Genomic DNA, 18360 nt, shown 5'->3' with positions numbered 1-18360 from the left:
TGAATTATAAAACCAGCCTAGACATATGAACAACTTTAGTCACTCTTCTTACTCTAAACATACATGAACTATTCAATTCTATTTTTATTGCAAGTGTGTAAAAAAAAAAAAAAAAAAAAAAAGCATGTGTAAGAGATGTTTATAACCTGGCTTATCGAACGCATTTTTTATTGATATTGATGACGTGTCTATCGCGAGACATATCGCTATCGTCTTATCGCCCAGCCCTAGACAGGTAACAAGGCAAAGCTGTTGTTATTCGAAGATTGAGACTGTGGGATTGTGTTTGGACTCTCTGAATGCCAAGGTTTGTACTCCACTGCAGCTCTGTACTGCTAGCTGCTGGTGTATGTTTGTGTGGATGTCAAAACTAATAATTGACGTGAAGTAATTGGGGCAGGACTTTGATAAGCTATAAGGTTTTTCCCGTAGCCCTTTTCGCTCACGTGATGTATTGCAAAAGATGTTATTGCAATTTATGTGAGATGAAGTGTGCTTAACATGCCCAATAATAAATAAAAAAAATATAGGCGGTTTCATTGTTCAAACCTTTACCACATAGACTACAGTATAGTTTTGTGGTGGTGGGTATACAGAGTATACCTGCAGAGCTGATGATCTCCTGAATGTAATCATTAAGGACCAAGCCTTACTTGTCTTAAATAGGCCTATGTTAATGAGCCAGGGTTGGCATAAAATCAAACAATGTCCCACTCAGGTGAAGATGTTGTGTCAACAGTTTGACGTGAACAACAAAAGGACAATAAAAAAAAAAACAGATATTATTCAAAGGGAAGGGCATAACAAATCACACATTTCGCTCTTATCCCACAAATAATTTTTGGGATTTTTTATTTAGCCCACTAAGGTAGCTCTACATTTCTAAATCAAGTATAGGGCTTATATTTGGTCAAAAAGTCAAATTTCTCAGTAACAATTGACTCTAATGGAAATTGGGTGTCATCACTGCAGTCACTTTCTCAGAGCGAAACTGAAAGAAATATTATCACACGTGCTGTCACGCAGTATTTTTTCTCAAAACCAATAACAAACTTTCTGATAAGTGTGTGCATTTAATTTAATTTAATTTAATTTAATTTAATTTAATTTAATTTAATTTAATGTGGGGGGTGGGGGTGGGGGGTGGGGGGGGCAAGGGGAGGACCCGAGGTAAGAATTTAGATTTAACTCCCACAAAAACCTAAAATTCACAAGTCTATGTCTGCTTATCTAAGTTCAACACACCTTTCCAGACTATGACTTATCCGATTTGAAAAACTGTTAGGCCATTACAGTTAGCCGGCTCGCTAACGTTAGCATGACGTAGCGATAAAAGCTAGTAGACCGGGGCCGCACTGCTAACTGTCTGGTGTCTCCCAGGTTTTGTCGGATGATTTAAAGCTAACCAGGGGGTCATCTGTTGCCTGCTTTTCCACCGAAGTCTAAAAACCCAGGGAGCTGCTGGTCATGCCAGCTGTACAGTGGCTGTGACGGTCTACACATGGCTACCTGAGTCTTCAGCTGCGTTAGCAACTGAAATTTTTCCTTAAGTCTTGTTTCCGATGTCATGTATGGATAGGAAAACGACAATTTCTGTTTGTCGTTAGAGGGTGTGTTTTAAAGCTCATTTAAACACCACAGTAAATGCATCAGCACCGAGACAGTGCTGAGGTCTATGAACATTACTGTTTTTTTTTTTTAAGTATTTTAATTTGATTTTTTTTGGCCGTTTTCTTTCAGCTGCTATGATGCAGTGGGACCCCACAGCCACTGAATCAACCATAAGGACGGCTGCTGATCATTTAAAACATGCCCCTGGAAGAGTGGGGTGTGTGTGTGTGTGTGTGTGTGTGTGTGTGTGTGCGCGCACATGTTTTTTTGTGTGTGTTAGTGTGAGTTCAGTGTTTTATATTTTCATATACATTCATGTTGTTACAAAAGTTTTGCTTGTTTGTTGTGAGAGTGAGCTTGTGAGTGGGAAAGAGTGTTATTGTGTGTGTGTGTGTGAGAGTGAGATTGTGTGAGTGAGTTTCTGTTCAGAAAGTTCAGTGTTTTTCTAGATTTCTTCGTATAAAACTGTTTTTTTTTTTGTCATTTTTTGTATTACTGGTTTGTTACAGGTCATATTAAAAACAATTATGTCAGAAATCATGTCTGTTGTGGAAAATCCATGTAGAATGTTGCATCAGATACTGTTTACCGTGAAATGCAATGACTAGAGTGTAAAGAAGCTGTTATACAATGTAGAAAGCTTGAACAGGTGAAGTATACAACTTTGATAAGATGTTCTTACTAATAAACCCTGCAAAAAAAATAAATAAATAAATAAATAAAAAAAAATTGGAGCCAGAGAAAATGTGGGCTATGTTGACATACATTCAGGATTTCTGGATGTCCAATAATTGTCTAAAATGTATTGCAATGAGTAAATAACAATGCCCAAGACGCAATAATGTTCATTCTGACGCCTTCAATGAGGTCTTCATGATGTTAAACAACTTAGTTTAGTGACGCCTGTAACCTTTCTAACGTCCTGAAAACCTATTTTAATGTTGTCTATAACATTGAAAGTAAAACGTCTTTTCAACGTCTAGGAAAGATGTAGTAAAAACATTCTTTCTGGCTCCCTGTACAACATATGCCAGATGTTTAGTAATGACGTGCAGAAAACGTGTTTTAATAATGTCTATATAACATTGAAAGTTAAACATCTATTCAACATCTCGAAAAGACATAAAGAAACCTTTCATTCTGGCTTCTCTGAGAACGTCTTCTGGATGTACGAAGAACACATCTTCTTGACGTTTTTTGGACCACTTTTTGCTCACTGGGATAAGTCTCCTAACTGTTCCTAAGCAAACTAAATGCATGTAGTCAAGTACAAAACTTGAAACCATCCCCATTCCCAGCTCTAGTAAAGGTGAGTCACAATGGTGATGTCCCTCATCACACCTACTTTCAAACGTTATATCAGTTCTGAGTGGTTCATTCAGGTCAGGAAAAACAACCTTGCCATTTAGATAAAACCCGTGCTCTACACAGCGCTCACAGGCACTATAGCTTGTATGGCCCTTGATACCTTTTAAGAAGGCACGGGCAGGTGCATCACAGATGAAGGCACCTGGAAGAGCGACATTATAATGTTTCCCATTATAATCTAAACCCTGGGAAGTTAATAGCTTGAGGTCCTGAATAAAATCTTTCAAGTATTCACCAACAGAAGGGGGTTTGAGGGGCCTGCATACAGACCAATGATAAATACATCAGATGTCGGAATTTCTTTAATCTTGGCCAAAATAGGCCACAACTCATTTTTCGAGCTTTTGGAGAGGGATAAGCCATCATTGTTGACCCGGAGAGTTAGAGTGTCTACTACAGGAGGTGATTCACGAGATAGTTGTGAACTAATAGCATTTGCAACTCCAAATAGCCTGATTGTTCCAAATTTTTGCACTGGCTAAAACGCTAGTTGTTAACCATGGCAACAGAAACTCAGAACATATGTTAGTTTCTGTGTTGCTTACCTTACTTACTTACTTGCTTGCTTGCTTGAGTGAATGGTGGACAATATTTATAAAAACAATTTAGGATAGACTTACTTGCTTGATGCACATTTAATGATCAGAGTGAATGGTGGATAATATTTCTTGCGATAAAAACGATCTGTGGACTTTGATTCTTTGAAACAAAACACACAAGCGGTTAGAGGTGCACTTGCCCTCTGAAATGGTACTTTTCATCACGAAACATAACGTTAAGCAATCATCTCACTTCCCTCCACTGATTAGGCCTAATATAACAGCTGCAGGTTCTGTGGCTTCGCATTGGACGGGCATTATTCCTTACTTATAGGCCCTGCAGGAGTTTCAGGTGGTTCCAGGGTGTATCTTATATAAGCAATAATAAATTATGTAATGATGATTTTGGCTCTCATAAAAGTGTTATATATTATTGGAAAATGGACAATCTATCGATAAATGGAAGACCAGAAGGCAACTTTCTAAAAAACAAAATATGGGACTTCCAATGGGAAGTTTTTGGACAAATGAATGATGAAACAAATAACAAACAAGTAATTTGTGCTTCACAGTAGTAACAATAATTGTTATAAAAGATATAAAAGATAAAATAGCCTAGTAATACAGATGATGACAATAACAATAGCCTAACATTGATGATGATGATGATGATGATGATGATGATGATGATGATGATGATGATGATGATTGTAGTGGCTATCTTTAGTCAACATTTTTCTAACTTCTTAATCTAAGGACGACATGAGACGTTTTACACGTTGAGTCGGCTAGGTGGCAACGCCGACGGTAAAACAACCGTGTTGCTCCACCATCACTCGTTTATTCATGAAACGGAACTTTCACAATAAAATTCCACTTCCTCTTACTGTCTTGCTAATTAAGGGAAACTACACAGAATGAGAAAATAAAGCTCAGAGGGCAAAACAAACAGAAACAAAATCTCACAAAAGGCTCAGCAATATTCTTTAACCCTAAATTTAAACTCTCACATTTTTGCTCAACAATAACTACAATTCAACAATTCAATTCAATTCAATTTTATTTGTATAGCGCCAAATCACAACAGAAGTTGTCTCAGGACACTTTCCATATAGAGCTGGTACAGACCAAGCTCTTTTATCTACAAAGAAACCAACAATTCCCCCATGAGCAAGCACTTGGCGACAGTGGCGAGGAAAAACTTCCTTTTAACAGGCAGAAACCTCGAGCAGAACCAGACTCTGGGTGGGCGGCCATCTGCCTCGACCGGTTGGGTGAGAGAGGAAGAGCAAGAGAGGGAGAGTGAGACAGACAGACAGACAGACAGACAGACAGACAGACAGAAATGCAGTCAGAGGGAGAGAGAGAGAGAGAGAGAGAGAGAGAGAGAGAGAAAGAGAAAGAGAAAGAGACAGAGACAGAGACAGAGAGACAGACATGCAGTCACAGTAACAGTGACAGTGGATGTAATAACAGCAGTAGCAGTTGCAGTGGATGTCAGGCAGGGCCAAGGCAGGAGATGCAGCTGAAATCCACAATCCAGATTCAGCCACTGTCCATGGGAACCTGCAAGACGACAAAGCACAGAGACTCCGGGGAAGGAGCTAAGTTAGTAACACGCCGTGGTAGGACATGAGAGCGTGCGGATGGAGAGGGACAGAAGGACAGAGGAGCTCGGTGTATCTTTGGATGTCCCCCGACAGTCTAATCCTATAGCAGCATAACTAGGGGCTGGTCCAGGACAAGCCTGAGCCAGCCCTAACTATAAGCTTTATCAAAAAGGAAAGTTTTAAGCCTACTCTTAAATGTAGAGACAGGAAAACAGTAAACAAACTTACAAATGATAAATGGCGCTTACAATGATGATGAGGTTATAGACTAAACAAGTAACAGGGTGCTTCACAACAGTAACAGCTGGGGTCAAAAATAAGCCAGCCCCGGGCCCCATATAAGGCCCCAAAATGCCCTCTTATTTTGTCTTATTGTTTTTATAAAAATCTCTTTACAATATGTCTAATTCAGGGCTTCTTCGGCATGATGCTGCATTTCCAACATTGGCGCTGCTTCAGCATGAGCCGTTTTATTGTCACAACCATTTTATAAATAGTAGTTATGTCTACATACAGCTCATAGACACACACTGGGGTCTTGCGCAATGTCCGCCCCCAGCACATCTGATTGCTTAAACATCACAAATTGTAAAGTCAAATGTGAAGGCTGCATTAGAGATGTACATGATTACGGATAATGATAACATTTTTTTTCCTTGAAATTAGCTCCTTATGTCATCACCTCAATGGGAATGTGACCTCCACTTATGGTAAAAAGTTACACTGGAGGATTTACATATGTGCCAGTTATGCAGCGCAGCCCCTGTTAAGGGGACAAAAAACACAGACATCTGCATGTGCATCACCTGATGGTGGATGGTGCTGTGCTCAGCTGACTCACCTGCAGCTCACCTGTCAGAGAAGTCTCTGTCTGCCGTTCCTCTCTCCTCTCTTCCCATAAGGAAGTTACGTAATTTAATTACAAATTTTATGTAATTGTAATCCATTACATTACTGGGAGAAAATGTGTAATTAAATTACAGTTGCTTTTGGAAATTTCCATCCATCCATCCATTCTCTTGATTGTGATGAATGAATCAACCTCCAAGTCCCCAGTCTCTACTTGCTCTACGGAAGACATGACAGAGGGATTGAGGAGATCCTCAAAGTATTCATTCCACTGCCCGACAATATCCCCAGTTGAGGTCAACAGCTCCCCACCTCCACTGTAAACAGTGTTGACAGAAAGCTGCTTCCCCCTCCTGAGGCGCCGAACGGTTTGCCAGAAATTCCTCAAGGCCAACCGGTAGGCCTCCTCCATGGCCTCCCTGAACTCCTCCCAGACCCGAGTTTTTGCTTCTACAACTGCCCGAGCTGCCGCACGCTTGGCCTGCCGGTACCCATCAGCTGCCTCAGGAGTCCTATGAGCCAACCAGGCCCGATAGAACTCCTTCTTCAGCTTGACGGCATCCCTTACTTCCGATGTCCACCACCAGGTTCAGGGGTTGCCGCCACGACAGGCACCACCAACTTTACGGCCACAGCTACGGATGGCTGCATCAACAATGGAAGTGGAGAACATGGTCCATTCAGACTCAATGTCTCCAACCTCCCTCGGGATCTGGTTGAAGCTCTCCCGGAGGTGGGAGTTGAAAACTTCCCTAACAGCGGGTTCCACCAGACGTTCCCAACAGACCCTCACGGTACATTTGGGTCTGCCAAGTCTGTCCTGCTTCTTCCCCTGCCAGCGAATCCAATTCGCCACCAGGTGGTGATCAGTTGACAGCTCAGCCCCTCTCTTTACCCGAGTGTCCAAGGCATACTGCCGAAGGTCAGATGATACGACTACAAAGTCGATCATTGACCTCCGGCCTAGGGTGTCCTAGTGCCACGTGCACTGATGGACACCCTTATGCTTGAAGATGGTGTTCGTTATGGACAAACTGTGACTAGCACAGAAATCCAATAACAGAACACCACTCGGGTTCAGATCGGGGAGGCCGTTCCTCCCAATCACACCCCTCCAGGTGTCACTGTCGCTGCCCACGTGAGCAGCGAAGTCCCCCAGCAGAACAATGGAGTCCCCGGTCGGAGCACTTTCCAGTACCCCTCCTTGGGACTCCAAGAAGGCCGGGTACTCTACGCTACTGTTCGGCCCGTAGGCCGAAACAACAATGAGAGACCTATCCCCGACCTGAAGGCGCAGGGAAGCGACCCTCTCGCTCAGTGGGGAGAACTCCAACACATGGCGGCTGAGCTGGGGGGCTATAAGCAAGCCCACACCAGCTCGCCGCCTCTCACTGCGGGCAACTCCAGAGTCGAAGAGAGTCCAGCCTCTCTCGAGGAGTTGGGTTCCAGAGCCCAGACTGTGCGTAGAGGTGAGCCCGACTATCTCTAGCCGGTACCGCTCAACCTCCCGCACTAGCTCAGGCTCTTTCCCCCACAGTGAGGTGACATTCCATGTCCCCATAGCCAGAGTCGTCCAGGGTTTGGGTTGTCGGGGCCCCCGCCCACGACTGCCACCCATATCACATAGCACCGGCCCCTTCTGATCCTTCCTGCGGGTGGTGGGCCCACGGGAAGGCGGGTCCACGTCGCTCCTTCGGGCTGTGCCCGGCCGGGTCCCGTGGGCAAAGACCCGGCCACCAGGTGCTCGCCTGTGAGCCCCAACCCCAGGCCTGGCTCCAGGGCGCGGCCCCGGTGACGCCAATACGGGCGACGTACACTTCCTTGATTTAATTTCTTTCATGGAAATTTCCATGATTACAATTTTAGTCACATTTGGAAAATTGCCGCAAAAGCTCGTATTCATCAATAGTGTCTTTAAATCTCTTTTTCCTTTTTTTTAAATAAATCTTTATTTAACCCTGGATTAACAAATGTCAAATAATGAATAACCAAGGTTTTATGAATCTTTGTTAAGAGTTTGAAGAATCTAGATTATCTTGTCAATGAGAACATGCTTCAGGGGCTGAAGATCAGGAAAACCAAAGCTGAAACAAATTCAAATCTATTTGCACACATCCATGCTTTAGCACAATATTAGAGTTTGCAATATCCATAGCAAAGGATGTTTAATCCAATATGGATTACACTGACACTGACTACATTAGACTGGTAGATGCAGGGGCCCCCAAATGACTGTTCGCCTGGAGTCCCCAAATGGCTAAGTTCGCCACTGGCCAGGGGTATGGTAAAATAATTACATGAGTTGGATTTTTTCATTGTGGTTTGTTATTTTATCCGTCTGTTTTGCACTACTGTCATGAGACACCGAAAAGGCTCATAGCCCATACATAACGCTAATGGGTTATATAACCCTAAGCCCTTACTCAATCCTAAACAGCACTTCTTTGAAGGCACTTATTTTATGTTTTTAGCACTTATGTTTTACTAATCCCTCTTGTTTTATGTCTGACTCCTTACATTCACATCTTAGCACTTATAATTTATTCTTTTATTATACTGCACAAAGCTTGCTCTTTTTTAAGTAATGACAGCCTGAAATGTTACAGCAGAGACCCTGGAGAGAGAGGGGGGACTTTGATAAACATACAAGTTCCCGTGGCTGGCCTGCACTGTGGCCCAATCCTCCAAGCACATTTTATTTAACATCACACTGGGCCAGTCTTTTAAGTATTCCCAAGGATCAAAGATCCTTTGAGCCCCGAGAGCCCATGCCCCTCGGAGTGCTCCCCCAAGAGCACTGCGCCTTTATCTAAACCTAACTAGATGTGGTTGACCAGTTCTAACCCATGCCCACTGGCCTACACAGAACCCATACGGCACCCAGATATGGTTAACCAGTTCAAACCCATGCCCACTTCACCCATACATAACCCTAATGGGACCCAGCAATGGTTGCCCAGTTATAACCCATGCCCACTTAGCCCATAGATAGCCCATATGGGATCCAGACATGGGTGACCAGTTCCAGCCCATGCCCACTGAGCCCACACATAACCCATACGGCACCCAGATATGGTCCTTAAAACAGATAAAGTAATTATTGTAGGTGACTTTAATGTTCATGTCGACGTTGATAACGAAAGCTTTAGCACTGCGTTTATCTCAGTATTAGACTCAGTTGGCTTCCATCAGAATGTACATGAAACGACTCACTGTTTTAATCACACCCTCAACCTTGTTCTGACATATGGCATTGAAATTGAAGACTTAATAGTCTCCTCACAGTATCCTCTTTTGTCGGACCATCATTTAATAACTTTTGAATTCATATTACCAGACTACCACCCAGTCGGCAAAAATTCTTATACCAGACTCCCGTCTGATAGTGCTGTTGCTAAATTTAAGGATATGATCCCATCAGTATTTAATTCTATGCCATGTCTCAATACAATGGAGGATTCTTAAGCTAACGTTAGTCCCTCCCAGATTGACTACCTGGTTGATAGTGCTACAGGTTGATTGAGTATGACACTTGACTCTGTTGCTCCCCTAAAAAAGAAGAAAATTAAACAGGGGAGGTTAGCTCCATGGTATACTCCTCAAACCCGCAAATTAAAGCAAACTTCACGGAAAATAGAAAGGAAATGGCGTTCTACCAATTTGGAAGAATTTCGGTTCGCCTGGCAAGACAGTCTCAAAATATCCAGGAAAGCCCTCCGCAGTGCCAGGGCAGCCTATTACTCTGCACTGTAGGGGATACTAACTTAATTTGATGTTGCATTCGTTGATAAAATGACGGGGCACCACCTTCCTCAGCTAAGAAGGACTGCAGAAATTAACTGCTATAACGCTGATAAAATTCTAACGAATGAACTAACAGTAAAACAGTCTGATAATCTGAAGTGTAAACTCTGGATACAGGGATCGTATATATTCAGCTTAAAAGGACACCGTCTAACCAGGACTTAAATCAGAATCTCATTTATTAAGTACATTTATGGGTAATGAATAATGTATCATGAATGGTAAGACAGAAGATATGAGGTCATATGACATAACACAAAAGAAACTTATGGCAACACAATGGTAAAACAAGTTGACGATAGTGAGAAGTAGTTGAAAGAGAATAATGGGGACGCGAACACAGAGTTAAGGGACTAAACGACTAATGGAGAGAATTTGGATAACTTGACCATCTCTTAACCTCACGGACCAACTCTTATTCAAACCTGCTTAGCATGCCTACTTGACTGATGGCATCCCGGTGCGTTCTGCTCCGAACTAACTCGAAGATGTTCCAGATGTTCGTCCGTGGCTCGATCTGCTTGGTGGTCCAGTGGAAGGCCCAGGCACACCAAGGTGAAGAGCTGATGTTAGACGGTGACGTCTCTGGAACTGGTTCTATGGTGTCGGTTACAGATGAGGGACGGCTCGGGATGGTCATTAGCCAGACCAAGAATCAACAGCTGGCTGCAGAGTTTGGTTCGGTTGAGTCCGTAAAGAATTATTTTAGACTGATAGTAACAAAATTGATAGTCTCTTCGATGGCCGGTCGAAAAGGGTCTACAAAATTCTTATTATTTGACTAAAATTTACAGATACTAAAACAAAAAAATGTGACTTAGAAAATTAAAGTTTACGGCAAAACTATAGAAACACGTCTTCTGAAAAGTAAATCACGCTACTCGGTATGGCTTTTGAGTAGCTCGAAGACGGGAAAAACTTAACGAGCAAAACGACTGTACAAGACTAAGACAACTAAGAAGTAACAAACAAACTAAAACATAACGTAACATAACTTAAGACAAGACTGAGTAACGCGCATTGAATTCATGCTGCGGCTACAGACATTTAAATCCCGCTCCGGGGCGTGACTAATGGGCAGGCCGTCGCACACGTGAGACGGTTTGCGGCGCGCAATGTAATCTCGCCTCATGGAGCTCGAATTAATTAATGACTCATACGAGGGGCTCATCTACTTCTCACTATGGTCAATCACATATATTTTGAATGGACGATTTTCAATGACATTTCAACATTGTTCACAACATGTATTAGACAAGTCCTTTGAGTGGATGACAACATTAAACGATAATCATGGTAACAATTTATAATATCCATCCTAATATGTATGATGACTCAAGGTATAACTAACACAAAATAAAGAAACAAAGAAAGGCAGACTATATTTGCCCAAAATGATTATCACTATTACAGTTACTTATTAAACGCATCACATCAAACATATTCAACCTGACCGTTACGAACCTCTAGATGGCAGTATGGTTCCATGGTAAAAATTCAGACAAACTTTATATAACAGTTAAAATCACAACTTTGTCATTCTTCAAGTTAGAGAAACTGGAAAAACATCAATATTATACACATGTAGCGGCCTCGAAATTCCCCTAATCTCATGCTGGGGCCCTGGCGAGTCCGTGACCGGTCCCTGCTCTGCAGTAGGCGGGTTCGTGACTGTAATGAGATCCCCCGTGATGATGTCATCGGCGCGGGGCCAACTCGTAACGCCCCTAAGCTCCATTTGCGGAAACTACCTGCACTCACTCGATCAGTACACCAGGAGGAGCAGTCATTATAATTGGTTACCGTGTCAGCTTTGCTGAGTCGTTCATTAGATCTGCACATAGCCTCCACTGCTGTAAGAAAAACTGCTTGTCTAGTAGAGCACCCTGTGCAGTTTTTTAAATATAATTATGCTTAATCATCCACATTATTGTAGTGCTCGTTCACAAACTTCTTGGATCTGCTCATCTGCCCATCCTGCCTTTTCCTCCACATCTCTCTCCACCTTTGGAGAGGCTCCCAGCGCATCTCCGCGTGCCGAGTGATTTGTGCCCAGAAAATTAATCATGAATAACAGAAGTTGTGCGTCGTGTTTTTCTAGTATTTTGAACTGCTAAACAGTTAAATGTTTAATACTCTGCCTGATTCGCGGAGCCACTCAGCTTTTCAGTTGGTGGGTTTCCTGTTTGTAGCGCATTTTAGATTTGCGGGTCGCTATTTGATGCGGCGACCAGCAATATGCAGTTTCTGTATGTGTGTGTACTGTATATTACTGGACAGAAATCATTTACAGTGCACTGAAGAGGGAGGGACGGGAGGATGAAATGCCAATTTCAGCCTGTGATCTGATTGAACAGCCTCACGGAAGTGATATTTTACAGTTCTACATATTTTAATCTAACGAAATTCGTTAAAACAAGTCACTTGGTGCTTTCAAAGTCATGTCATTGAGCTGAAAGGTTCCAGATTTCGTTCGCCTTCACAGGCGGCTGCGGAGCGCAGCAGATGGCTCGCACTGCGCACTGCGATGTTCAACATCATAGGCTTAATATACTGTAGTTAATTATCACTGATCTTTTTCATCACTCTGTCTGTGTGACTGTCTGTGTCCTCTCTGTGTCTCTGTCTCTTTTTTCAGACTGTTCACGCAATGAATATAAACAGTAACTATTGAAAAAAAGTTATAGTCGCGGGTAAACATAGTACTCAGAAGCGCACCAAGAATGCGTTTTTTTACGTCAGGCGTTGTGCACGCGTGTTTGATATTAATATTGTGCCGCTGCACCTCAAATAAATGTTTTTTTGGGAAACGGAAATGTTCAACAGGACTTCATCATGTTAGACCAGGCAGACACAGGTTCTTACTACAACATCAACTCTCCCTCCGCAGCCAGCGAGCCTCATCCCCTGCACGGACACCTACATTCAATCATGAATAATCCTAATGGGCCAATCAGACCAATGAAAAAAAACAATGTTGTGGGGCATAAAGGGCCAATGGGCCAATGTAGATGGGCCAATCTACTTGTTTTTATTGACCAATCAGTTAACACACACACATGAAAACGCCCAATAAACAGTGAAATCAGTATCATGAGTATTTCTCAGATGATGATTTCTGTATCTATCTAATCCGTGGCATGCAATATTTCACCCCGATTTTGGATAAAGTATAAATCCAATTGTTTCATTGTTTCATATTTTGAAGTATTTCCACACAAAGCTGGTGGCAGACAGCCCGTTATGCACGTAAATAAATAAATATAAAGGCGACTAAATTGACAGTAGACATTGAAAAGTTTGTGATCCTTCTCTAGGCTGTGATATTTTGTTGATTCTTCATAATTTCCGGAGTAAAAAATGCATTCTTGATGTGCTTCTGAGTACAAAGAAGATGCACGTGATTTAAAACGCTTCACACTTAGACATCAGAAGCAAACACAGTTTTGCATCACAGAAGTTTACATTTCAGCTGTCGTGGCCAAATCTCTTGTTAACTTATTAAGCTCTTCCGCACAGTGTGACATCTATTTTAATTATTAGAGAGCTGCTCTAATGGCCACTGATAGACAGTCCATCCTATTCTATAAACTGTTGGTGGTTTGTGAACTTCACTGCATTTGTGCATTTGAAGCGATTAACTCCCGGCACACTTCAGAGCTGAGTAAACCTGTAGTTTCACTGACACATCGCGCATCATCACCACGGGCGTCATGATGTTCTCCTGTCTGTCACTCTGTCAGGCATGTGTAGTGTCGAGCCGGCCGCGTTGTTGGCTGAAAAGTCCGACCAGGAAATCTTGCGATCGCAAAAATTAGCGCATATTCAACCAATACTAATATGACTGTCTACTGGCCGCTTCCTGGTCTATTTTTGCCGAGAGCCGCGCGCCTGTTGCGGAAAACATAGGCGAGCCCTGGAATCTCCAGATGACGCGCTCTGCTCCTGCAGCTCTGTCTCTGTTCCAGCGCATGTAAAGTAAAATTAGGTCATCATTTTTGTTGATAATTATCAAAAGCAAACTCTATGTAAACAGATGGAGCCTGTTTATTCTTGGAGTCACAGGCTGTTTTGTAAAGCTACATCACTTTTATGACTCAGGAATGATTTTGTAACTTTTTTTTTCAAAGAAGAACATAACATGCAGCAAAGGGCTGAAAGAGGGAATTGAACCCATAGCCGCTGCAGAGAATTTCATACATGGGGCAGACGCTCTACCAACTGCACCAAATATCCGCCCATGATTTGGTAACTTTGAGCTGATACTTCATATTCTCAACTTAAAACTTGTTTTTTTTAAGATGGGAACTGAATCTTTTCGACTGTCTCTGTAATGTGAAGTATGCTTATTATCATATAGGAAGTGATTATATACAACTTTTTTACATGAGTTTGTTTTTTTTGATCGCAACAATCACAAAAACATTCATACAGTATATTGTAAGTTGTAAGTTGAAAAACTTAGGAATTTTCTGTTTGCAAATCGAAAATATGCATTAAAACAGGCTGATGGAAACACACATTTAAGACTTTTTTAAGACTTTGTGCGAGAAGTATTTTTCTAAGTTGATCTAAATAATCAACGTAAAATAGTTGAGTAACTGTGACTGCCTAACTACAAATAAGCCTACTAAAGCAGGTGAATGTAGTGGAGTAAAAATCTTTGCCCCTGAGATGTGTTCCTGTGAGGGACACGCCATCTCCTGGTGACACCCTGCAATTGAATGAAGAGGCGTGTTTATAGTGGATTCTGGGCACACCCCCAAGAGGAGGGGGGGACTGGTAGCTGGCTGGCAGCCGGCTGGGAGCCGGCTGGGAGCTGGATGGCCTCTGGCTTGGAGGGGAATTTCGAGGCTGCTGCATCTGTACATATTGTGAGTCCTGTAAGGTGAAAACATCAAAAGTTAGGTTCAACATAGAAGTTTGGTTATCCTGGAGTATTAGGAAAAAGCACACAAGCATACACCACAAGTTCAGGAATGTCCAATTTACAACCCATCAGCCCTATCTGGTTTGTGGATTCCTATGAGGCATGGCATTTGTCCCTCCAGTTTTACTGTCTTGATCTCTCTTGGGGCTATCAGGAGATAATTAGCATTGCCATGAGAAACATAGTGAGGAGAAGGTGAGGAGGGGGCAACCTTTGATGTTGAGGTGTCTGTGTCTCTGGCTTCCCTGAAAAGAAAACATGGAGGAGATGCCTCTTGTCCATACATCTCTGAAATTAACACCTTCCCTGTAAACAGTTCAAATGGTTAATAGCTCTTGAAAGTTGGGATGCTTTACAACCCCATTTCTCCTGAAGGAACGCAGAGAGGGTAAGAGAAGGTCAGTTAGAGGCCAGTTCTGCTACAGCACTAATAGAGGAAAATAAGAATAATCTCAGGTTTCTCTTCAGCACTGTAGCTAGGCTGACAGAGAGCCATAATTCTGTTGAACCATGTATTCCTTTAGCTCTGAACAGTAAACAGCTTCTTTAATGATAAAATTCTAACTATTAGAGACAGAATTCATCAGCTCCTGCCGTCAATAGGTACTGTTTTGTCTTCAAACACAGAAACCGTAGAAACTGTTACTCAGCCTGTCGCAGTTTTAGACTGCTTTACTCCCGTCGACCTTCACCAACTAATTTCAATAATTGCATCATCAAAATCATCAACCTGTGTTTTAGATCCCATCCTGACTAAGCGGTTTAAAGAAGTATTACCTCTAATTGACTCTTCAGTATTAGACATGATCAGTCTGTCTTTATCAACAGGCTATGTACCCCAGTCCTTTAAAGTAGCTGTGATAAAACCGCTTCTTAAAAAGCCTACTCTTGATCCAGGGTTTTTAGCCAACTATAGACCGATATCCAACCTTCCCTTTCTCTCAAAAACTCTTGAGAAAGCAGTTGCCAATCAGCTGTGCAACTTTCTAAACAATAATAGTTTATTTGAGGATTTCCAGTCAGGATTTAGAGTGCATCATAGCACAGAGACAGCACTGGTTAAAGTTACAAATGACCTTCTAATTGCATCTGATAAAGGATTTGTCTCTGTACTAGTCTTATTCAATTCAATTCAATTCAATTCAATTCAATTCAATTCAATTCAATTCAATTCAATTCAATTCAATTCAATTTTATTTGTATAGCGCCAAATCACAACAGAAGTTGTCTCAGGACACTTTCCATATAGAGCTGGTGCAGACCAAGCTCTTTTATCTACAGAGAACCAACGATTCCCCCATGAGCAAGCACTTGGCGACAGTGGTGAGGAAAAACTTCCTTTTAACAGGCAGAAACCTCGGGCAGAACCAGACTCTGGGTGGGCGGCCATCTGCCTCGACCGGTTGGGTGAGAGAGGGAGAGCAAGACAGACAGACAGACAGACAGAAATGCAGTCAGAGAGAGAGAGACAGAAACAGAGACAGAGAGACAGACATGCAATCACAGTAACAGTGACAGTGGATGTAATAACAGCAGTAGCAGTTGCAGTGGATGTCAGGCAGGGCCAAGGCAGGAGACGCAGCTGCAATCCACAATCCAGATTCAGCCACTGTGTAACCTGCAAGACGACAAAGCACAGAGACTCCGGGGAAGGAGCTAAGTTAGTAACACGCCGTGGTAGGACATGAGAGCGTGCGGATGGAGAGGGACAGAAGGACAGAGGAGCTCGGTGTATCTTTGGATGTCCCCCGACAGTCTAATCCTATAGCAGCATAACTAGGGGCTGGTTCAGGACAAGCCTGAGCCAGCCCTAACTATAAGCTTTATCAAAAAGGAAAGTTTTAAGCCTACTCTTAAATGTAGAGACAGTGTCTGCCTCCCGGACAAAGACTGGAAGATGGTTCCACAGGAGAGGAGCTTGATAGCTGATGCTCTGACTGTTCTGCTTTTTGAGATTTTAGGAACCATAAGTAGACCTGCATTCTGGGAACGCAGTGTTTGAGTGGGGCAATAAGGTACTATGAGCTCTTTAAGATAAGAAGGTGCCTGGTCATTTATGGCTTTGTAAGTAAGGAGGAGAATTTTAAACTGTATAAAGGATTTGTCTCTGTACTAGTCTTATTGGATCTTAGTGCTGCATTTGACACCATTGACCATGGCATCCTATTGCAGACACTGGAACACTTCATTGGCATTAAGGGAACTGCACTAAGCTGGTTTAAATCCTACTTGTCAGATCGCTCTCAGTTTGTACGCGTTAATGACGACTCCTCTGTGCTCACTAAAGTCAGCTATGGAGTTCCGCAGGGTTCTGTGCTTGGACCAATTCTATTCACCTTATATATGCTTCCTTTAGGTAAGATTATCAGGAAGCACTCAATAAATTTTCATTGCTATGCAGATGATACCCAGCTATATTTATCAATGAAGCCGGAAGAAACCAGTCAGTTAACTAGACTACAAGCATGTCTTCATGACATAAAGACCTGAATGACCTGCAATTTTCTGATGCTAAACTCAGACAAAACTGAAGTTATAGTAGTAGGCCCTAAACATCTTAGAAAGTCACTCTCTGATGACATAGCAGTTATGGATGGCATTGCGCTGGCCTCCAGCACCACTGTAAAGAATCTGAGAGTTATCTTTGACCAGGACATGTCCTTTCACTCCCATGTAAAACAAATTTCAAGGACTGCCTTTTTTCACCTACGTAATATCGTGAAAATCAGGCATATTTTGTCTCAAAATGATGCAGAAAAACTAGTCCATGCATTTGTAACATCCAGGCTGGATTATTGCAATTCTTTGCTATCAGGCTGCTCAAATTCGTTGCTGAATATTCTCCAGTTGCTCCAGAATGCTGCAGCACGTGTTCTGACAAAAATGAGGAAGAGAGATCATATTTCTCCAATATTAGCCACTCTGCACTGACTCCCTGTAAAGTTTAGAATAGAATTTAAAATTCTCCTCCTTACTTACAAAGCCATAAATGGCCAGGCACCTTCTTATCTTAAAGAGCTCATAGTACCTTATTACCCCACTCGAACACTGCGTTCCCAGAATGCAGGCCTACTTATGGTTCCATCCATCCATTTTCTCCCGCTTATCCAGGGCCGGGTCGCGGGGGGAGCAGTCTAAGCAGGGACGCCCAGACTTCCCTCTCCCTAGTCTCAAAAAGCACAGGACAGAACAGGAGTCAGAGCATTTAGCTATCAAGCTCCTCTCCTGTGGAACCATCTTCCAGTCTTTGTCCGGGAGGCAGACACTGTCTCTGCATTTAAGAGTAGGCTTAAAACTTTCCTTTTTGATACAGCTTATAGTTAGGGCTGGCTCAGGCTTGTCCTGGACCAGACCCTAGTTACGCTGCTATAGGATTAGACTGTCGGGGGACCTCCAAAGATACACCGAGCTCCACTGTCTTTCTCTCCCTCTCCATCTGCACGCTTTCATGTCCTACCATGGTGTGTTACTAACTTAGCTCCTTCCCCGGAGTCTCTGTGCTTTGTCATTTTGCAGGTTCCCATAGACAGTGGCTGAATCTGGATTGTGGATTGCAGTTGCGTCTCCTCCCTTGGCCCTGCCTGACATCCACTGCAACTGCTACTACTGTTATTACATCCAATGTCACTTTTACTGTGACTGCATGTCT

Source organism: Chaetodon trifascialis, chromosome 19, assembly GCF_039877785.1.
Source record: "Chaetodon trifascialis isolate fChaTrf1 chromosome 19, fChaTrf1.hap1, whole genome shotgun sequence".
Taxonomy (NCBI): domain Eukaryota; kingdom Metazoa; phylum Chordata; class Actinopteri; order Chaetodontiformes; family Chaetodontidae; genus Chaetodon; species Chaetodon trifascialis.
Note: the sequence above shows the minus strand (reverse complement) of the source record.